The sequence below is a fragment of the Mus musculus genome, chromosome 4 (genome assembly GCF_000001635.26).
Source record: "Mus musculus strain C57BL/6J chromosome 4, GRCm38.p6 C57BL/6J".
In the NCBI taxonomy this organism is placed as follows: Eukaryota; Metazoa; Chordata; class Mammalia; order Rodentia; family Muridae; genus Mus; species Mus musculus.
Genome location: NC_000070.6, coordinates 94,441,118 through 94,464,787, shown reverse-complemented (window position 1 = coordinate 94,464,787; position 23,670 = coordinate 94,441,118). Strand labels below are relative to the sequence as shown.

The 23,670-nt window shown below is 40.4% G+C and overlaps 1 long non-coding RNA gene across 5 annotated transcripts in view; it reads left to right on the top strand.

The window, feature by feature from the left end:
- Positions 1-4,515, top strand: part of LOC115489886 — a 36,171-nt gene extending 31,656 nt beyond the window's left edge. For 3 of the 5 annotated variants that reach the window (XR_003955057.1, XR_003955054.1, XR_003955056.1), the window contains 3 exons: positions 233-358; positions 2,734-2,902; positions 3,433-4,511. This is a non-coding gene — a long non-coding RNA (uncharacterized LOC115489886). Of the gene's footprint in view, positions 1-232; positions 359-2,733; positions 2,903-3,432 lie in introns of all 5 variants that reach the window. The other 2 variants (XR_003955053.1, XR_003955055.1) reach the window with 2 other exon arrangements.
- Positions 4,516-23,670: the final 19,155 nt, after the last annotated feature.

The window sequence follows — 23,670 nt, the reverse complement described above, 5'->3', positions numbered from 1 at the left end:
AAATGGTTTTTCAATCCCCAAAGGGGTCGTGACCCACATGTCGAGAACCACTGCTTTAAATGAACATGTCCATAAACCCAAGAGATATCTTTACAAATGTCTTTTTTTCCCATTCAAATACGCTTCTTATGATGGTTCAGTACACATGCTGTAGGGTTCCGCACGAGAACTCACGATCATGGCCAAACCCTTCTCACACTCATGGATGTTCTCCATCTTCCTTTGTTTGCAGGTGCACACAGGCTGACACTGAAGATGCACACGTGCCATTGAAATAAACCAAGAGTATTGTGTGGCTTCCAGAGCCCTGCCTGTACCTGCACCTTTTCCTCTTCCACTCAAGAACTCATGTTAGCAGGTAAGCTAGTGAATATAAGTATAAGGCTCTATAGGGACTACCTTAAATAACACACATTTCTAGTAAATGGCAAACAAATAAGCCAATTATAAATATTAGACTTCTTGTCATAGACACTGTGTTTATTCAGACAATGTCACATGTGATGTTTTTAATTTATGTTTTAGCAATTGGTCTCAAACTTCTGGGGAACATTTTATTGTTTCTGTAACTTTTAGGAAAGAACACAGTGTTCTTTAGTCAGGAGTCTGAATGACAGTGTGGAAGAGAATGCTTAGAAAGAATTGCAGTAGAGCCTTTACTGACTCTAGACAGGCATTGTTTCAGAATGATTAACATAATGATTATTAATATTTAAGCTGAACCATATAAATGTAAATGGCACACATCTTTCCCTTATAATGCAATTTCATCCAGTTAAAACTAATTAATTTGTTAATGTTTTCTACTAATCTACCATTTATCTAAAACACACTTGGAATATTTTCTAAACCTCATAAAAAGTAGGAAGGTAGCATTACAATGAATCTTTTGTGTTTCTCTGAGGTTTTCTAAAGATAAGACAGTTCATCGATTATGTCTCCATGCTGGCACAGTATTAGTCTGCACTGGCATATGTGTTATTTGGAGGACACTGGCACACTCCAGGATAGCTCTGGCCCATAGAATTTGCCCAATAGTTGGAAGAACAAGATATATATATATATATATCTGTACATGCTACATTGTTTCAGTTCCTATTGTCTCTAGGTGCCACATAGACACATTTGTTTCTAGAAGAACAACAGTGTTAGCACATCCTTTCACTCAGTTTTCCCTAATCTTAATATCTTACATAGCCATATTATTTACTCAACCGAGGTATTACCATTAGTACATTATTAAGTAAACTACATGCCTTTTCAGGTTTAATGAGCTTTTTAAATAATGGGTATCTTTTTTTTGTCCTGTTCCAGGGCCTAATATTATATTTAGCAAATATGTGTTTAATAAAGGATAAAATAGAAAGGAAAGATGAAAGGAGTTTTATAAGTACTCAGCATTAATATTGTTAGTATTTAGTGTATTCTCTTCCTTATCCCATGTACATCAACAAACATATTTTTTATTATTTTTTTTTAATTTTTTTAATTTATTACGTATTTTCCTCAATGACATTTCCAATGCTATCCCAAAAGTCCCCCATACCCTCCCCCACACTTCCCTTCCCACCCATTCTCATTTTTTTTTTTTTTTTTTTTGGCCCTGGCATATTTTTAAGATAAGTTTTTTTTTCCTCACGGGGAAAAGGTTTATTGTGGGTAAAAGGACAAAGGGGGGCAATGAAGAAGGAGGAGGAGGAAGAGGAAAGAGAGAACTTAAAATTAGATTTGACACTTTTTTTTTTTGATTTTTTGAGACAGGGTTTCTCTGTATAGCCCTGGCTGTCCTGGAACTCACTTTGTAGACCAGGCTAGCCTCTAACTCAGAAATCCGCCTGCCTCTGTCTCCCAAGTGCTGGGATTAAAGGCGTGCGCCACCACGCCCGGATGACACCTATTTTTAAATTGTGTGTGTGTGTGTGTGTGTGTGTGTGTGTGTGATGGATCTAACTGTGTAGCCTAGGCTGGCCTAGAACTTGGATCATCTTACCTCAGCCTTCCAAGTGTTGGAATTATAGGAGTATGCTATTATATCTACCCACCCCTTTTGAATTCTCTTCTCTCAACATGTGGATCCCAGGGGCGAACTTAGGTTATCAACTAGAGTTGCAGATATACTTCCCCACTGAACCATCTCACCAACCTTCTATCTTTAATCATTTAGAGAATAACAGATATCACCCTCTATAGTGTTAGTTTGCAATACTTTGATGTGTAGTTTTTTTTAAAATGTAAATATTCTTTTGGTTAACATTAATCATTCATTGTTCCATTTCTTTTTGTCTTTCTTGCAAATGATATATTGATTTTTAGTACATGTCTATAGTTTTACAGATCATAAAGGATATGTTAATATCTTACAGATAAAAAAGAAGAATATATCATATGAGGGTCTAGGGGCCACCTCCCATTTGTTTTTGTATATTTTTAACTCGACTAATATAGTTAAACTAAACTGAAAGCTGTAAAGTTGAAAATGAACCTCTCTGCTCTTGGAGACCTGTTTCCCTGAGGGAAGGGATGCACTGTGAGGTCTTTAGCCTGAGGCAGCACAGTGGGAATTTTTAGCATATACCTAGGTACAAGTGCAGCTTCAAGCCTAAGCTTTCAGCGGTCTTCCAAGTGAGCTCTCAGAAGATTATCGCAACTGATGTGTTTTAATCTGTTTTGATGTATGATTAGGGGTGTCATTGCTTCGGCATTTCCTATGGCTGGACATTTTTCTGTTTCTAGATCACCGGTTTTATTGACAACAGTCATCAGCACCAGAGAAGAAGGACCCTAATTGTCTCTGACTTTCAGAACAGATAATTGTTCTTCTCCTAGATCACAAGTTCTGTAGTGTTGAGACCTCTTCAGCTGTTGTCAGAGGCTGTTCTGTCACATAGGAAGCAGAATTGAGGTATCTGGGATTCCTCCCACTGCCACCATCCCCTCCCCCCCTTTCCAAGACCTAGGCTACAGTGGCTGGATATTGTGAGCTCACTCTTGGTATAAGGGTATCCCCTTCCTGGACAAGAATGTGGAGAATAGAGAAATATCTGAAGTTAAGCAGGCTTGGCACATTATGAATCCAGTACCAACTAGGAACTCTTTGACATGAAGTAACTGAGGCTACTTAGCCTGAGCTTTCTTGACATTAAGTGTAAGATGGCTATAGAGGTTGATCTGTCATTTGAATGACATGTGAAAATATCTGGTGTGGTATCTGGCATACAGTGTACAATTGGATAAAAGTTTATTCAATGAAGGGATGGATGGCTATACTTTCTAGCTGTTTGAACACCTTATATTTTAAATAGGTGTATAACTATTTGTGGTAGAGGTTAAGATAAATACCAGATACATGAATTAAATATCCATTTATTTCTCTCCTCTCTCCTCTCTCTCTCTCTCTCTCTCTCTCTCTCTCTCTCTCTCTCTCTCTCTCAGGGTTACAGACAACATCAGCAAACTCTGGCTAGAATTTGTTGGATGAACAGTCAGAGCCTGAAATTCAGGAGTTGGAGTGGCAAGCAGGTTGATGCTACAGACTGGATCTCCAGGGACATCAGAAGCGCAGTGTTATGGACCTTTCCTTTGTAGTGCTGATGCCTTTATTTGTTGTCTTTAGTGACCTGCCATCGGTTTTCAGGAAGACTGGGCTGTGCCTACAGCACAAACACTGATACCATCACTTCTCTGTATCGGGGCACTTCACAGGGCAAAGGGAATGCTGGGAGAGCAATACGTTTTTAAAGTTTTTTTTAATTGATATACTTTATTTGAAATGTTATATAGTATTGAAAACTAATTGTAGAGACAACAGATGTTATTAATTTATATAACTGTTTACCATAAAAGAGAGACATGAAAAGTATTTATGTTCTGGGCTGGAGGTGTGCATCAGTGGTGGAATGCGTGGCTAGTGTGTATGAGGCCCTGGGTTCAATCGCAAGGAAACCTCCTCCCCTTAAAAAAAAAGCAGAAGATAGTTACATGATAATATTTCAGAACTTCACTGAAAGGTTTTAAAGGCTCAATGGAGGCACAATTGACATATATAATGAAGCCCGTATATTTGAAGGACATAGTTTGGTATATTTTGGCACATGTGGTGCACACCTGAAACACTGCCACCATGATGGAGACAATGAATGTATCTCACCCCTTGATGCCTTATGCCTTTGCCTGTATCTCACCCCTGTGTGTCTCCTTGTGCCTTTGCCTTTGTGTTCCTTCCCTCAGCCTTGCCATCCCTAAGCACCTGCCATTTACGTCCCTCAGATCATCTTGCATTCTTCAGAGTATCATATACATGGGATCATACAATAAATAGCTCTCCGTGTGGCTTTTCTACTCAGCACAACTACTTGGAGACTCACCAAGGCTGCAGTGCATAGCATTGCTTTGTTGCTTTTTATGAATGACTTGTACTGAATCGAATATATAGCTTGCTTATCTATTTACTAGTTGACAGGCAATTTACTTATTTCTATTTGGGGATGTTGCCATAAAAAATGTTATGAGAATTTATGTGCAAGCGTTTTTGTACACATGTGTGCACGTGCTTGCACACACACACACACACACACACACACACATTTCTTTTGGGTAAACTAGAAGTAGATTGACTAAGTCATACTGTAGGTGTATATTTAATGTTTTCATAAATTGCCGAGCAGCGGCAAGTGATTGCACCATTTTATATTCCTACCAGAAATGTCTGATAGTTGCACTTGTTCCTTATCTTCACCAACACATAGGATACGTCTAGCATTCACTTTGAAAACAGAACTTTAGAAAGGGAAACAAGACAATTAAAAATAATCAATGGAAGCAGATACAGAGACTCACAGCCAAACTTTAGATGGAGCTCAGGCACTTTTGTGGAAGAGTTGGAGGAAGGATTGCGGGACCTGAAGAGGACAGGGACTCCACAGGAAAGCCAACAGAGTCAACTAACCTGGACCCTTAGGAGCTTCCAAAGACTGAACCAACAACCAAAGAGCAATTGTGGCCTGGACCGAGGCCTCCAACACATATGTAGCAGATATGCAGCTCAGTCTTCATGTGGGTCCTGCAACAACTGGAGCCAGGGCTGTCCCTGAATCTGTTGCCTGCCTGTGGATCCGGTTCCCCTAACTGAGCTGCCTTATCTGGCTGAACAGCAGAGGGTGCACCTAGTCCTGCAGTGACTTGATGAGCCAGGGTGAGGTGTGATAATGGGGAGCTACCTCTTCTCAGAGGAGAAGGGAAGTGGGATAGAGGGAGGCACTGGGAGGAGAGGGGGGACTGATAGTGGGATGTAAAGTAAATAAGTTAATTAATTAAAAATTGAAACAACTTACCAAAGAAGATACACAAATGGTGACAAGCATATTCAGTGTATTTAGCTACCGAAGAAATGAGAAATTAAAATCATAATGCCATGCTCATTCAAGTGGTAATATGAAAATATAACTAATAATTTTGTATTATTATGGTCAGTTTATAGAGGAAAACTGAGTTCCACAGAATTAACTTGATCAAAACAGAATTTTATGTTTCAGTCATTTGAAGGTTTATGATCTCAGGTTAGAAAGGTGGGAATTTCCTTATTATTTAATTATTCTGGGAAGATAGGCTGCCATAGTCACAGTGGATATCATCAAAGTGCTAGTGAAAGTTTTGCTATCAGTTGGGAAAAGTTCTGCACTGTAAGGGTTGTCTTTGTATTATTCAAATGCTGATGGCAGATATTGGATCATGCCTTGCCTGGGTATTTTGTAAACGTTCCCTATCTCACCTTCTGATTGGTTTAATAAGAAGCTGATAGCCTATAGCAAAGGAGGAGAAAATAGTCAGGGCTTCCAGAAGAGACAGGAATGCTGGGGAAGAGTGAAAGGCAGGAGATTTCATAGGAGACTAGGTATCTTTTTTGGACCAGTGAAGTTTTCATATCCAGCCAGATAAGGAGGAGGAAGAGAAGTAAGTGCCGAGGCTAGAGACAGAGATAATGTGCTATGTAGCAGAATATAGATTAGTGTAAACAGACTAATATAAGTTATAAAAGCCAGTTGGGAACAAGATTAAGCTAAGGCCTAAAGCTTAATGAAAATGTCTTAGTTGGGGTTTTACTACTGTGAACAGACACCGTGACCAAGGCAACTCTACAAGGACATCATTTAATTGGATCTGGCTTTTGGGTTCAGAGGTTCAGTCCAGTATCATGAAGGCAGAAGCCTGGTAGCATCCAGGCAGGCATGGTGCAGAAGCAGCTGAGAGTTCTACATCTTCGTCTGAAAGCCACTAGGAGAAAACTGGGTCCCATGTGGTTAGGAGGAAGGTCTCATTTCCCAGCCTCACAGTGACACACTTCTTCCAACAAGGGCACACCTTCTGATAGTGCCACTCCCTGGGCCAAGCATATTCAAACCACCACAATAAATAAATATAAGTCTCTGTGTTGATATTCAAGTTTGGGGCAGGCATGTTATAGCTATCTAGTTACACTGAAGTGTAAAATACATGTGTTTCCAACATTCTTTGTCTGGATGCTTCCTGGAGAAGTATTCAAAATATGGGAAATATATGAAAACTTTACTGGTCCAAAAAAGGGTACATAGTCTCCTTAAAACTATGATCCCTAAAAATAAATTAAAAAAGAAAAAAACAGTCTTATGTAGCCCAGGCTAGCCTCTGCAGCTTTATAGCTAAAACTGGTCTTGAACTCCTGATCCTTCTGGTTTCATGTTCTGGGTGCACCATCATGTCATTCAGTTTTATGTAGATCCAGGGGTTGAATATAAGAAGTTGTGCATGCCAGGATAATACTTTACCATCTGAACTGCACCCTCAACTCTTGTTTGTGTTTTTATCTGACAGATTTCAACTTGACTCACGCTGTACTATTTCTCAGCCATTTGATCTTGGGCAGTTTTAAGTAAACTCTTAATTCTCAAAGTCCTCCTTTGTAAATTTGAAATCATCATCAAGATGTTGGTGTTCTAAGGGTTGGAGGATCTTATACACTTATATACATGTTACAGCTATGTCCTATACTTAACTAGTCTCCAGCACTAAAGATACCACACCAGTACTGATACATGACCAACATAAGAATGTGCATACTAAGCTTTGTACTCACCATCAACTTCAAAACACGAACTCATTAGTCAACATCGTGCATATAAAGGACTTGTTCTCTTCTTTAGGAAATGGTAATCTCAAGACAGACTATGACAATTCACTTTACAATAGTTGCTAAGAAGTAAAGGAAGTGTTCTTTTGAGGAACTAGCTATAGTTACTGTTGAGCCACATCCTTTGAGTTTTAGAGTTCAAGGATCAGACACATCAGAGTCACAGAGTGCAGAGAAATCAAAGCCAACATGATACAGAACAGTATGGAGCACTGCCCCTTAAGCTCAGAAGACTGAAGCCTGGTTGCAGTTTTGTGGGCTCATCTTTCTCATCAGGTACTCACCCTTGGTAGATGTGCGCTTGCTTCATCCTCCACTGTCTGTACTACCACTGGCTCTTTTCCAGGCCTCGGAATGTTGCTATAGCTACTAAGGATATCTTTTCTCTGTCCTATTAGTTTCCTCGGAAATATGATCAATGCTTTTGGTCAGTACTTGGGGACTACAGTGAGGCTTCCTCCAAGCATTTGGATAAAAGATTATGAAGAGAGACAAATACACATATTCACTGGCCACCTCTAGCGGCGTTCACTCAAGTAGTCCAATGAGTTGGTCCTGCAGAAAGTCTGAACTTCTGCTATTTGGCACCACTGTTCTTATGCAAACTTCTCAGAATTGAGAATAATTGCTTCACCATATTGGAAAACTGTGTCCTGTTTTTCAAAACAACTAGGTCAGGAGATCTCTTAATGTCCCAGCTATGAATGTATGAGTGGAAGGTTATTATTGGTCCCTCATGCAGTATAATTTTTGTAGCATTCAACTGTGCTGGTTTAAGCATACATCCCCAGCTTGACCCTTGGATGGTGAAGGAGTGGAGATTATGATCATCATCATACATCTTGTTCCTTAAAGTGTTGACACATATCTTCTTTGTGTAGCATTGTTTGATGCTGTCACTTTGCAGCACAACAAAATTATTTCTATTTCACAATTTCACTTCACAGTAGGTGCATAACACTTTAGAGTAGAGACACTTAGCAACTTTGAGGTTCACAACCTACCCATTTATTCATTTATTAAAATATGGTAAAATATGTATTAAAATATATAAAAATTTTCATATTTCAAATGGGCATTTCAGCATATTCAGTACATTTATGTTTTTATATAATCACCAACTTATTTCATATTATAACAACTTAAAGTCTATACCTATTTAGCAATAATTGGCACTGTTTTCTGCCCACAGCTCTCAGCCATCTCTATTCCACTTTCTCTAAGTAATAGACTTTTCAAAAAAATTTCATTCAGTGGGTTCATTCAGATTTGTCTTTTTATTTTCAGTTTCAATGTATGTTGATAAATCAGAAATGGTGTGGAAACCAGAAAAAGGAACCTATATATACTGTTGGTGCAAATGTCAACTAGAAAGATTATGGTGAGGGTAACTAACACTAAATGCTGTTTTAGAAAACCAGTTCAAACCTACTACTATAGAAGCAAGAGGTATTTAAGTTACCACATACTGGGAGAGACAGTGTCCCAACTAGACATCATATGCTACCAAATGAAACTCTCAGCACCAGGAACAAGTTAAAATTGTTTTGAGTCTTTGTCCAAGTGGGTCCCACAGATCCCTCCTCAAACATTATAGGCCATTGCCAATTATTAGTTACCCTCTGCAACTTGACACTAAGACCCAGTTCCTAAAGATGCCACATGCTGATGTTATCCAACATAGAGAAACTGAGCTGGTGCTCAGCCAGAGGCTTTGTTCCTGCGGACTAGCATCTATAGTGCTGGAAAGTACTATCTGTGCTATCAAGGAGAAGAGTAACATCAGTTTCACCATGCCATGAACCCTGCTACCTACAATAGTGACCTGCCTGCAGTGTAGGCCCACTGGTGTAACAGTACACAAATGTTATGGGCTTGCATGAGAATGCCTTTTATAGGCTTGTATGTTTGAATACTTGGTTCCCAGCTAGTGAAACTGGGAAGAATTTGGAGGTGTCGTCTTATTGAAGAAGGTATGTCCCTGGGAGTGGGCTTTGAGGTTTCTAAAGTCCAAACCAAGCTTAGTCTATCTCTCTCTACCTGATACTTGTGGATCAACTTGAGTTCTCAGTTATTTCTCTAGTGCCAGCCTGCTGCCATGTTCCTCACCATGATGTTCATGGACTAGCCCTCTGAAACTGTAAGGCCCCAATTAAATACTTTCTTTTGTAAGTTATCTTGTTTATAATGTCTCTTCACAGTAATAGAACAGTAACTAAGTAACTAACAATTTTTTTTATTGGATTTAAGGCTTTCTTCATGAGATGGACCTGACACTGTAAATAAGGCCAGGAACCTGAAGCTAGATAGGTCATGGACCCCAGAGGAAACCTGCTATTTTTATTCTGCTACAGGAATATAAAAATAAAGTGACTTCTAATAACATATTAATGACTTCTAATAACCCATAGATCATTGTATTGTTCAACCCTTATCAGAGAAGCTTCTTGAAATAGATAGGATTTAAGACCTACAACTAGACAATGTGTAAAGAGTGACTCAGCCCTTAGTGGGATAGCTTTATCACACCTCTGCCCTCAAAGCTCAGGAATTTATGCAGAAGTGGAGGTGGAAAATTTCAGAGCCAGAGATGGTGGATGACTCCAAGGAACAGCATCTTCCAGACACAACAGGGCTGATACAGAAATAAACTCACAGAGAATGTGACAACACGCACAAGACCTTCATAAATTCAAGCCAGAAAAAAAAAAAAATCCCAGCACAAAGGATGGAAGTGGATACAAAGTCACATCCCTACAAGAAATTACTTGCAACTGATAACTAATGAGAGAAGAGAAATCAGTTTTTTTTCTTTTTGTTTTGTTTTACTTCATTAATTAATTTACTGTACAGGCTCCCCTCCTTTCTCCCCGCCCCCCCAGCTCCTCCATTTCCCTCTCTCCCCTTCATCTCTGAGAAAGATGAAGTCCCTCCTGGATGCCTACCCACCCTGACACCTCAAGTCACTGCAGGACTAGATATTTCCTCTCCCACTGAGTCCAGCCAAGATAATCCAATTAGGGAGACAGGATCCACAGGCGGCCAACAGAGTCAGGGTAAGCCCCTACTCCAGTTGTTGGAGGACCAAGCTGCATGTCTGCTGTGTATGTGCAGGGTGCTTAGGTCTAGCCCTTGTATGTTCTTTCATTGGAAGCCTCTGGTCCAGATTAGTTGACTCTGTTGGTCTTGTGGAGTTCCTATCCCCTCAGGGTTCCTCAATTTCTTCTCTCAACTCTTCCACAAGACTTCGCAGACTCTGTCCAATGTTTGGCTGTGGTCTCTGGATCTGTTTCAGTCAGCTGCTGGGAGGGGCCTTTCAGAGGACAGTTATCCTAGTCTTCTGTCTGCAGGCATAACAGAGTATTATTAATAGTGTCAGGGTTCAGTTTTTGCCTATGGGATGGATCTCAAGTTGGACCAGTTGTTGGGTGATAATTCCCCCAGTATCTCTGACATCCTTGTCCCTGTACTTCTTGTAAGCAGGACCAATTTTTGGGTCGATAGTTTTATGGGTGGATTGGTGTCCTTATCCTTCCAGTGGGAGTTCTGTCTGGCTACAGGAAGTGGCCACTTCAGGCTCCATAACTCCATAATTGCTAGCAGGCTCAGCTAGAGTCACCCTTATAGATTTCCTGGAGCCCACCCCATCCCAAGTTTCTGGCATGTCCTAGAGGTACCTCCCACACCCACTATTTCCATATACTCTCTTGGCTCTCTCTCACTGACTCTCCCTACATCTGATCCCCCCCTTCCACTCCCTATCCCCTCTCCCATCCAGTTCCCTCCCACCATCAAACTTTAATGATAATTTTATTTCCCCTTCTGAGTGAGATTCAAGCATCCTTCCTTGGGTCCTCCTTGTTATTTAGCTTATTTGGGTCTGTGGATTGTAGCATAGGTATCCTGTACATTATGGCTAATATCCACTTATAAGTGAGTACATACCATGCATGTCCTTTTCAGTCTGAGTTACCATATATATTCATTGTGTAAATGGGCCATATTTCTTTATCCACTCTTCAGTTGAGGGGCATGGGTTGTTTCCAGTTTCTGGCTACTACAAATAAAGCTGCTGTGAACATAGTGGAGTAAATGTCTTTGTGGTGTGATGGAACATCTTTTGGAAATATGCCCAGGAGTGGTATAGCTGGGTCTTTTTTTTACACTCCATATTTTGCCCCCCCCCCCACCTTCCGACTGTTCCACATACCATACCTCCTTCCCACCCCCATCCCCATCTCCATGTGGATGTCCCCACCCCTACCCCATCTGACCTCTAAACTTCCTGGAGCCTCCAGTCTCTTGACGGTTAGGTGCATCATCTCTGAATGAACACAGACCCAGCAGTCCTCTACTGTATGTGTGTTGGGGGCCTCATATGAACTGGTGTATGCTGTCTGTTTGGTGGTTCAGTGTTTGAGAGATCTCGGGGCTCCAGATTAATTGAGACTGCTGATCCTCCTACAGGGTCACCTTTCTCCTCAGCTTCTTTCAGCCTTCCCTAATTCAACAACAGGGGTCAGCTACTTCTGTCCATTGGTTGGGTGCAAATATCTGCATCTGACTCTTGCAGCTGTTTGTTGGGTCTTTCGGAGGACAGTCATGATAGGTCCCTTTTTGTGAGTGCTCTATAGCCTCGGTAATAGTGTCAGGCCTTGGGACCTCCCCTTGAGCTGGATCCCACTTTGGGACTGTTGCTAGATCTTTTTTCCCTCAGGCTCCTCTCCATTGCCATCCCTGTAATTCTTTCAGAGAGGAACAATTATGGGTCAGAGATGTGACTGTGGGATGGCAACCCCATCCCTCACTTGATGTCCTGTCTTCCTGCTGGGAGGTAGACTCTATAAGTTCTCTCTCCCCACTGTCAGGCATTTCATCTAAGGTCCCTCCCTTTGAATCATGAGAGTCTCTCATCTCCCAGATCTCTGGTGCATTCTAGGGGGTCACCTGACCCCCAACCTCCTATTTCACAAGGTTGCCTGCTAATCTTAATAGTCAACATGACAGAAAACATGACATAAAATTATCTGGGAAGAGACTGTCCCCACAACCCCCCCACCCCCACTCCCAGTGTCCTGGAACACACTCTGTAGACTAGTTTGGTCTCCAACTCATGAGATCCTCATACCTCTGTCTCTCAAATGCCACCATGTCACATGCCACATTAAAGTCATGTGCCACCACCATCTGGCTTGGAAAAAGTCTTAATGGGGGATATCCAGATCATGTTAGCCTATGGGCATGTCTCTCAGGGACTGTCTTGATTATGTTCATTGATATGGGAAGACTCAGACTACTATAGAGACCACCATTCACTTGCTTTCTGGTTTCTGGTTGCTGGAGTATGTAGATGTAGAAAGTAAGATAAGCACTAGAAGCATGCATGCATTCATTTCTGTCTGTTCCTGACTGGATGTGATGTGACTCTCAAGTTTCTCAGCCTTGGATTCTCCACAGTCATGAATTCTATGGAACTGTGATGTGTAACAAACTCTCTATCATCAGGGCATTTCATACAGCAAGAGAAATGACACTAGGACAGTGAATACTTAAGTTGGTTCAATCAAACTCAAGTTTAGGACTTTTATTTGGTAATTAGGCAGAAGTCTTTCTCATCTTATTGAATTGCAGCCACAAAAAGTAAGAGGGTGCCAGTGCAATGGAGAAATAGAGGCAATAGATGGATCGCAATTTAATTTTTGGTGATGCTGGATCAAGTCTTGCCTCAAGCCTCCCTACAAAAATCTTTTGAGTTATATAAGTCAGTCTAATCTTCTTTTTTTATTATTTAACCAAATTTGAATTAGCTTTTCCCAATTGCTTGTTTTTAAGTACATTCTAACTAACCATCTGTGAAACTTCTCTGTACAGGGTCATAAAAGAGTGATTAAATGGAGTTTAGCACTCCCTTCCCCCCTCCTTTTGATATTGATTTCTCATTGTGAGAAAATACAACATTTTCCAGTCTTGCATATCAATTCCCCTAGCTTGTTTAGTGTGATGGGTTCATTGACAGGATCTTGACAAAATTAGTTTTAAAGTTTCTGGGACTACTTAGTGTGGACCTTGAAGGTGATGGATATCATCCCATGGGGGTACATTGGGAGAAGATCTTGATGAGTTTGCTGCTTGCCTTGATGGTTCTCTCAGAATGGTTCCTTTTCCTAGTTTCATTGGAGTCTCTAAACATCGGTTTCTCTAACATTCAGTTCTACTCACTCCTGATCACTAACACATGACATCTTAGTACTGGTCACATTCTCCAGCTCAGCTTCCTTCCTCTAAAGTCTGCACCATTTGCGTACTGTTGTAATGGAAGTCATATTGGCCAACACAGTGGTTAGGATATAAGGGGTTGACTTTAAATGTAAAGAGACTAATTATGACTTTGACATCACAGAGAATATCAGAAGATGCCACTGAAGGCTAACACTTTATTTACTAGTATTGTGTCACCATTGTCTTATTCAACTTGCTATTTATATTATAGAATATTACACACTAGTTAAATTTTAGAAATAGATGTGCCTGGTGGTGGCAATCTGTAACCTCAGTCACATGGGGATTTGAAGGGAGGTTCACAAATTCAAGGTTTGCCTGGACTACAGATTAATCTAAGGCTAGTCCGTCAACTAAACGAGACTTCATCTTAAAATAAAAAGTAAAAAGAAGTCTGGGAATACAAATGGCAGAGCACTTGCCTAGCATGTCTTGTATCCTAGGATCAATTCATAGTAACACACACACACACACATTTTCACAGCATAGAAGTCCAGTATCTGGCACTCTGATAAAAGTTTTCTACTATGTCCTTGTCTTCTTTAGGGTTTCCATTGCTGTAAAGAGACACTATGACCAAGGCAATTCTTATAAAAGAAAACAATTAATTGGGGCTGGCTTACAGTTTCAGAGGTTTAGTCAGTTATTATCATTGTGGAATGTATGACAACATCCAGGTAGATATGGTGTTGCATAAGAAGCTGAGAGTTCCACATCTTGATCCTCAGGCAACAAGAAAGAGACATGCTGTGTTTCACACTGGGCATAGCTTGAGCATTTAAGACCTTAAAGCCCCACCTCCACAATGGCACACTTCCTCTAACAAGGTCACACCTTCTAATAGTGCCACTCCCTATGGTCAAACATTCAAACACATGAATCTGGGGGGTGGGGGCATACCTATTCAAACCACCACAGTTCTCACATGGTGAAAGGTGAAAAGGTGAGAGGGAAAAGGACTAGTTTCTTCTTTTTCTTCTCCTCCCTCCCTCCCTTCTTTCCTTCCTTCCTTCCTTCCTTCCTTCCTTCCTTCCTTCCTTCCTTCCTTCTTTCTTTCTTTCTTTCTTTCTTTCTTTCTTTCTTTCTTTCTTTCTTTCTTTCTTTCAGAGCTGAGGACTGAACTTAGGGGCTCATACTTTCTAGGTAAGCACTCTACCACTGAGCTAAATCCCCAACACCAGGACTCAAATTTCTAACACATGAGTGCTGAGTATATGTTCAGATCATATCAACCACTCTTCCCACTTAAAACCCTGAGTAAGAACTTTCTGGTAATGTTGTATGTCTTCCTTAATGTTGTATGTTTTCCTCTTTATATTCCCTTTAAGAAATCTATGCATCTTGCCTGGTGTGGTGGCATACTCCTTTAATTCCAGCACTCAGGAGGCAGATTCAGGCAGATCTCTGTGAGTTTGAGGTCACCTTGGTCTTCATAGTGAGTTCCAGGATAGACAGAACTATGCAATGAAACCCTGTTTCAAAAAGCAAAGCAAAGCAAAGCAAAGCAAAGCAAAGCAAAGCAAAGCAAAGCAAAGCAAAGCAAAGCAAAGCAAAGCAAAGCAAAGCAAACAAAACAAGCCATCTATGCATCAGTCCCCTTTCCTCCGCTGCTGCTGGCCCTAGGTAAATGTACTAAGCATGGAATTGGTTTATCACATTAATAGTACAATTATTCTCACATGGGTACTTATGTAGCATTCTTTTAATGACTCAAGATACTTGAAAAGCCAATAAGAGGTTGCAGTTGTTCAGAAATCCTGAGTATTTATTGTTTCTCATTTTATCCTAGAGGTTCCAGGGTCCTCTGATACAGGGAGAGTTATAGATGAAACTATATTCACCTATCTTTGGGGAATTGTTCATGGACACATACTCCATCAATTGCTGCTAAATGAGGAGCATTCTGTCCTGTCATCACCAAGATAACTTGGGATTCTAATTCGCAAACATTCAAATGCCGTTACTCTAGACGTGCTATGGCCTTGACTTGTATTTTCTCATTTTTGGTGATAGGACCATTTTTTAAAAACAAAGCATGCTGTCTGTGTGAGCTGGTTCAACAGAGTGCTCTGAAAGTCCTGAATAAATTATAGTTGGATTTATGGGTATTGCTCAGGGCCATGGTAGATTGACTGGGTTAAAAAGAATTGGGATCTATTTATCCTGTAGGTCTAGTAGGTCTTAGGTATTAAGGAAAAGAGGTTTCTGAGTGAAAGCTGAATTTTTCTGATCTTATATTGCTTCTGGTATATTGAGAACCATCTCCAGAGTGAAAATAATTGATTCACATTAAAGTGACAAGTTGTCTAATTGGTCACTTAGGAAAACGGTCTCAGTGTGAAGCAACTTACCTTCTGCAAAATCATGGCAATAAGACAGCTGTCAGTCATCCTTGACACTTCAGACAGGAAGGAATCAATGCTCTACCTGATGAGTAGCCCCTGTTTACATTCAGCGTACATCTAAGAACAGACACATCAAAGGGTTTCTTATGCCGAATGTTTCCCAGTGTCAACAGATTGGATCCTCCTATGCGCTCATGAGGAGGAGATGACTGGAGATGAGACTTCAGAGCTTGTTTACCATGACCACTTCAGGGAATATCATTGAATTTTCTTATCTGTGACTTTCTGTCTTTGCTGATAAAGAATTGTCTTGTGAGCAGTGTTTATGAGGAAAAAAATACAAGATGAGCGAGAGATAGGCTTGCATGAAGGAGCAGTGTTTCCTTAAATTGGGGCCACAGTGTTAGCAGGAGTGGTAGTGTTTGCAAAGTGTTGCTGGGTAACTACGCTTCTTAACAGAAAGACCAGAGAGAACAGATATTATTAATCTGGAACATGTATCTTTGAAATAATAAAAAATAATTATTATTTTAAAGGATTATGATCAACTGGTCAAACACGCATATATTTGAGTAAGATTTATCAAGTACCCAGCTCTGAGCTCTGTTACAACTATGAAGTTAAATAAGGCTCTATTCAGGGGCTAGAGAAATGGCTTACCCTGTAAGGTAAGGGGGGAAATAAAACCTATCCTCTTTCCTGCTGAAGGGAGTCATATGCTCAAGATTCCTACAGCAATGGTTATGTGCCTCTGCCTCTCCTTCTCTTCCAGATCTGGATTTAGTGGGGTTGATCCATCACATGACGGCTGTCAACCCTGACCTGCTGTTCTCAGTTTATACCACTCAAGCCAGGCAAACAACCACTCAAAGCATTTGGCCTGTGACCAGTGTTTCAGAAGTGAAACAAAGAATTTCATCCCAAATAATAGAATCTTTCTCCATTTTCCACTTTCCAAATATCACTGAAACACAATTTATATGTTGTCATCTAATAGGACATCTGTTTGACAATACAAAGAAGAAGAAAAACATGTGAAGAATACTATTCAGGCTAGAGTAAACATGCAAAACACTTAGACGCAATCAATGAGTGTTTATATTTTAACTTAATATCCACTTGAGGTAAGAACAGAGACCATTTTTCAATTGTATTTTTATTTTATGAGTATGAATATTTTGCTTTGTGCAGCACTTGCCACAGAGGCAAGAAGAGGGCGTTAGACTACATAGAATTGGAGTTATAGAATGTTGCAAACTGCCACGTGGGTGTTGAGAATTGAATCTGAGTCCTCTGTAAAAATAACAAGTGCTCTTACTGGACAAACCATCTCTCTAGCTCCTGGATGGAGTCTTATTTAACTTTGTAGTCCAGCTCAGATCCTACTTGGTGCTTGGTAAATCATACTGAAATATATGCATGATTAACCAGTTGATCAGGATCTTTTAAAATAGTTATTATTTTATTATTTTAAATATTTATTTATTTTATTTTATGTGTACAGGTGTTTTGCCCTGTGTATGTCTATGCACCATGTGTGTACTTGTTGCTTGTGGATGCCAGAAGGGGTTTGTTTCCCCTAGAACTTGAGTTACAAATGGTTATATGCTACCATATGGGTTTTGGGAATCACACTGAGGTCTGCTGGAAGAGCAACACATGCTCTTACTCATGGATCCATCTCTCCATCTCCTTCAAAACTCCTTAAGTGTTTAGAATAGAGCAAAGCTGATTCAGGTTAGATAGAAAATGAACCTTTATATACTTCATTAAGTGTTTTTCTAACTGTAAAAATGTTAGGTGCCTATTGCAGAAGATGAGGGCAATTGCAAAGAGTGTGTATAATGAATATATTTACCAGAGACAATGATTTTTCTTTTATTTTTGGGGGAGGGGTATGTGTTTTCGTTTCTGCCATATGGGCCCTAGCATAAACACAAGCACATCCCCTTACATACTGTGAACATGAGGTTAGATAATCCTGCAGCTGCTAGAACCCTGACCCTGAGAATATGATCTAGGAACGTGGCACAGAAGAAAGCATAAGAAATGAGAGGCTGTAGATTTCTCGTGTAAGGGCATTCAGTGATCTCATGTCAGCTCCAGCCCCTTCTGCTTTTCTGCTCTACTGGGGAGAATGACCTTGAAGGGATGTGTGTGGGGGAACTGAATTCTGTGCAAAGAGAAAGGCCTTGGCCACAGCCCAGCTCCACTGCCCGGACACAGAAGAGAGCCCTCTGATGTCTCTGGAATGATTTAGCTTTATTGCCTATTGTCTCTCTCTCCAAATTGCCTTCAGGATGAATGTCCCAGCCAGAATCCATACAGAGGACACCAGCTTCACACGTACCTGCCTAGATACAGATGCTCTTTCTCTTTATGAAGCATCCTTCAGATTGACCATTAATGGAAGCCGTATTTTGCACCTTATGAAGAGGAAATTATACCACATTAGAAGTTCTGCACTCTGGCTTAGGCAGTGAATTAGATGAGGGTTGCAGGCTGGAGTGCTTTCCTACTGGGCATAATACTCAATTTATTTTCATTCTCGTTAATTTCTCTATATCACTGACTGCACAGGCATTAAACTGTTAAATGCAAGCAATTCCCAATTGTCCAACACAAATAGAAATCTTTAATGAATAATAATAAAAAAGGAAGCCCATGGAGGAACCCAAAATGCAAAGTGGGAGAACCTGATAATCAAAGTTTCTAACTTTTATAAGGGCTTAAAAAACTTCCTTTCTTCCTTGAAGTTTTCTTTGCAAAGAAAAGGCTAGAGAGCTGGGTAAGCGGCTTAAGTGCTTGCCTTGCTGGTTCTAAGACCTGAGTTTAGAATGCCAGAATCCATGTAAAATCAAGGCACAGTCCTAGCACTGAGGGAAAAGAGACAGGTAGATGGCAGGACAATGGTGGGCAGCTAGTCTAGTTGAAATAGTGATTTTCAGGATCAGTAAAAGACCCTGTCTCACAAAACATGGTAGAGCAATGATAGAGAAAAAGACATTCTAGCATCAACCTCTGGTGTCCACGCGTACACCATACACATGCACTTACACAAGCACACAACAGTAAAATTAAAAAAGACAAAGTAAGTCCATGACAACGGAACAAGATGGTGTAGGCGTGAGTAACACAGTAGATGAGGAGTCTGTATGTAAGATCCTTTATCTCGGGGATTCCATGATGGTTCGGGAAACCATGCTGCCTCCCTTTGGGAATAAAGCAGCAAAGCAGCCTTGCTGCTGATGTGAAAGGAGGAGAATTTATGCATCTCAGTAATATCAGTCTAATTTCTTCCTGACCTCTTTGGCCTCCTAGTGGAGTCAATCTTGGAAAGAGAAAGGTGGTTCTTCCTCATGAGCACTTCATTGTGAGGCAGCTGGTTGAGTCTACAGTTCACAACTGGTGAATCTGCCCACCAGTTTTATCACTCACTAGCTTTACAGTATGAGGTGGTCAAAAGAAGTTTGTTCTGAGACACACCCAGATGGGAGCAAGCTTTCCCCAGGAGCAGTATCTCTGGACAAAATTGCTTCTATTTCTGTCGCCACACGCCTTATCTACAAAATGGGCATTAAATGCCTGTCTACCACGATTTCCAGGATCTCAGCAGCAAATGTGAAAACAAATAGAAAACCACATAGAAAGGAGAATGGAAGGAAAAAACCCCAGTAGGATGCCAACAGTTGCTGCTTGTTCTGTTTATGCTTTCCAACTTAAAAACCATAAGTGCTATCTTCATAAGAAAATGATGATTTCCGTTGTTAACACCGGTTTGTGTTCAGGCTCAGATGACCCTTGGCATTTCTCCTCCTTTTCCTTTGCCCTACACAACATTTCCTTTCAAACAAAAAGATTTAAGGTCAATACCCTTTAAAGGAGAGAACATACAGGGCACATTGGTCTCTAGTTGTTGCTATAACAAGTGAAAATAAATGCTCTGCTGGTTTAAAACGACATAAATTCATTCCTGTGTACTTCTGGAGGTCAGAAAACGTTGATTTTATGTCGCTAATGTAAAAATATAGAAATGTCTGGACTTGTCTGGAGGTTTTGAGGGAGAATTTGTTTCTCTACTGTTGGCAGCATCCAGTGGCTGACTAATGCTTGGCTGTGGTCCCTTCTTGCATGTTCAAAAGACTCCACTGTTCTCTCCTATCAGTCACCTTCTTCCCTTACGATGATGATATTTGCGATTCTATCAGATAGACTCAGGTATCCAACATAGTCTTTCAATTTCCATGTCAGTATCCTTAAGAAATATTTGCACAAGGTATGTCTGGGGGTGTGGAATGTAGCAGGGTCCTGCAGCGCCATCCCTCAGGAGGCTGAAGCAGAAAGAGCACTTGAAATTCAGGGTCTGAGTCCAGCAAGGACAAAAAAGAAAAGAAAGGACGTCTTGGAAAAAACTAAAATTGAGGCTGTAAAGATGACTCAGTTTGAAAAGTGATGGCTGAGCAAGCCCAAGGACCTGAGTTTGAGTCCCAGCACCTACAGAAGTTGATGTGATAGTCTGTGTCTGCAAACTCAGTGCTGGAAATCCAGAGACAGGTGGATCTCTGGAGCTCATTGGTCAGCCAGCCTGGCTGACTTGGTGAACGTTAGGGTCAGTGGGAGATTCTGTCTGGAGCAGCAGCAGCAGCAGCAGTAGAAGTAGTAGTAATAGCCACAGCAGCAGTCATAGAGAATAACTGAGGAAGACATGAGATACTGACTTCTGGAATGCACATACTCTTGTGCACACACATATGCACATGGCATACATGCAAACACATATAAAATAAAGTAACAAAGTATTTATTTCTCATAGATGATTAATGGAATCTTTGGTGGAAGGGACACTAATTATCCCATGCCATCATATGTATATGAGAGGGGAGGGACTAAGGAAATCAACAAGGAAGCCCCTCATAGGGAAAAAAACAGAGACTTTGTACAGATATCTGTTCAGTTCCTACAGTTAACTCCATTGGACCAGCTGACTGATAGAGAATACAAAGTGTTTGGGTTTGCTGTGGTCACAGAAGCTGATGTATTCTATTGAAAACACCAAAATTGACTGTACATAGCTATGAAAAGCTATCAAAATCTCTAAAAGACCAGAAATTTAGTCTAAAGTTATTACATTTTCTTTGAAATGCCAAGTCCTAATGTCTAAAGGCACAAGGAAGACATCAATTCAGAGGCTGAGCTTTGATTCAAAGGCAGCTTATATTCTCCAGTTTGGTACTAAGGGTTTGCCAAGAATAACTTTTGTTAAAAAAAAAAAGCAAAAAAAGATTAAATTATTATTTTTGTTGCAAAAATGCCACATTATTAAAGCAGCATCAGGAATGGATATAATCGGATCTCATCTATTATTAACGAGGTTCTGCCTTAATGTGATCATTAGAGGTGTGTGCCTTCCACCTAGAAACTATCATCTAACAGAATAACAACCCGAAATAATGAGTTGCCAGTGTGATATTTTTCTTCTGTGAAGGTTTATACCTATAGAGTTGCTTTTCTCCTTTCTTATAACAACAATAATAAACTGTGGCATCTTAGACAGAGACAGGTGTAGGTTTTATTTGTAGTATAATAGTTTCTGTTTTGCATCTTTACAGTTCAGATTTGCTACAGAGAAAAAGAATATTTTTAAACTACCATTTCCACTTGTGATAATAATTCAGAGATAATTCATATAACTTTCTATGTGTGCAGAGAGAGAGAGAGTCAGAATCCTAGAGAGTATCAAGATGCAATTAGTCTTATAGGTTGATTTATTAAGAAATACTCTTCTCATAAACAAGTCCTTTAACTCGTCCTTTCTCTAAGCTATAGGTTCAGAAAAGATGGGGGGGGGGAGAGAAAAAGAACAACTACATAGTCTTAGGAGTTTAGTTTTCAATACTGTCCTTTACAGCAAGTTATTATAAATGGATGAGTTGAGGCTTGCTTCCAAAATCTTGTTTAGTCCTCAGTGCAGTTGATTCTACAGGGTATGGACAAGACTAGGTGTGATGGTTTGTATATCCTTGGACCAGGGAGTGGCACCATCTGAAGGTGTGGCTTTGTTGGAATAGGTGTGACCTGGTTGGAATGGGTGTGTCACTGTGGGTGTGGGTATAAGATCCTTACCCTAGTTGCCTGGAAGTCAGTCTTCCACTAGCAGCCTTTGGATGAAGACATAGAACTCTCAGCTCCTCCTGCGCCATGCCTGACTGGATACTGCCATGATCCCACCTTGATGGTAATGGACTGAACCTCTGAACCTGTAAGCCAGCCCCAATTAAACGTTGCTTTTTATAAGACTTGCTTTGGTCATGTCTGTTCATAGCAGTAAAACTGTAACTAAGACACTAGGCAAATATAAGTTTCAAGGATGAGGATGAGTTCAAAAATAAAAGAATAAAACTCTAATATCCAAGTACCAGACCAGCAAAACTCTGAAAAGACCACACTTGGTCAGGGATATGGCATTCCACTAAATAGAAAACAGTTCACTGCTCTCTCTTCTTGATGCCTGCCTCTTGAAGTTTATATCTTTCCCATGTACAATGTGACATTTGCTCTCCTGGCCTGGCTTTAGACAATCTCTCTAAACTATTGATCACACTTAACTTATTGGGGACCTTTAGTGTTGATGGTGGGCTATTGCTTTCAGGACCTCTTCTCTCCTTTGCGATTTCTTTCTCTGTCTGTCCATCTGTCTGTCTATCTGTCATCTGTCTCTGTCCCTTTCTGTGTGTGTCTCCCTCTCTGCTACTGTCTCTGTCTGTCTGTCTGTTTCATTCTGTCTGTCTGGTAAGATTTGCAGTCTAACTGGTTTCACACTCTTACATAGCTGAAGATGAAATAGAACTTCTGAGTATCTTGTCTCTGTTCCTAAGGAGCTGAGATTCCAGCCATTTGCCACTACACCTGATTATGCAGCACTGAGGATCAAATCCAGTGCCTTGTATAAGCTAAGTAAGTGCTGTTTCAATTCAGCCACACTTGCAGCCTTGTCATGATTTTCTTTTCAGTCTCTCCTCTTTATTGTGCTAGCTTAGGCTACTCCAGCCTTGTTTCTACTAATGAGACGCAGACCAGAATTTTGCCTTCTCTCTTGTTGGCTGTACAGTATATCAACCTGTGCAGGCCCAGTTTTGCTCAGTGGTGCCTCTCTCCAGCCTCTGTTCTTACCTGTCCTTGCTGTTCCTCTTGGTAAAGGGTTAGTACTCTTCTGGAAATACCTCTGTCATACTTTGCAGCTATTATTTTCTCTTGCCTATGACAATATCCTTTAGTTGATTTTTCTGCCTCCATACAAGGCAACATTGGTAGAGTGGTGCTACTGTTGGTAGTGGTACTTCACATAGTAGTTGTCCCAATAAATGCTACTTCTTTATTCATATGCCTCTGTGATTTTATCTGATGAGCTGGAAGGTTTAAACTAGACAGATTTCATATTCAGTCCTAGCCTGAAGTTATGTCTCTAAGAAATAAAAGATGGAGTATTCATTGAAGTTCTACCTGAAATCTTATCACTCATAAATCTAGCCCTAGTTCCAAATAGTGATCCCAATATTTAAGGCACATTTTTCACTCTAAAATGTTCTTTTTACCTCATGGATTTGGTCACTGTCACAGTATCTAAACTTTAAAGACAACAATGCTGAAGATATAAAGCAGGCCCTAATGACAGATAGTACATTGGGCAACTTTCTATGGGGTGATATCTTAGATTTTACTGCTGTGGACAGACACCATGATCAAGGTAACGCTTATAAGGACAACATTTAATTAGGGTTGTATTACAGGTTCAGAGGTCCAGTCCGTTATCATCAAGGCAAGGACATGGCAGAATCCAGGCATGCATGGTATAGGAGGAGCTGAGAGGTCTACATCTTCATCTGA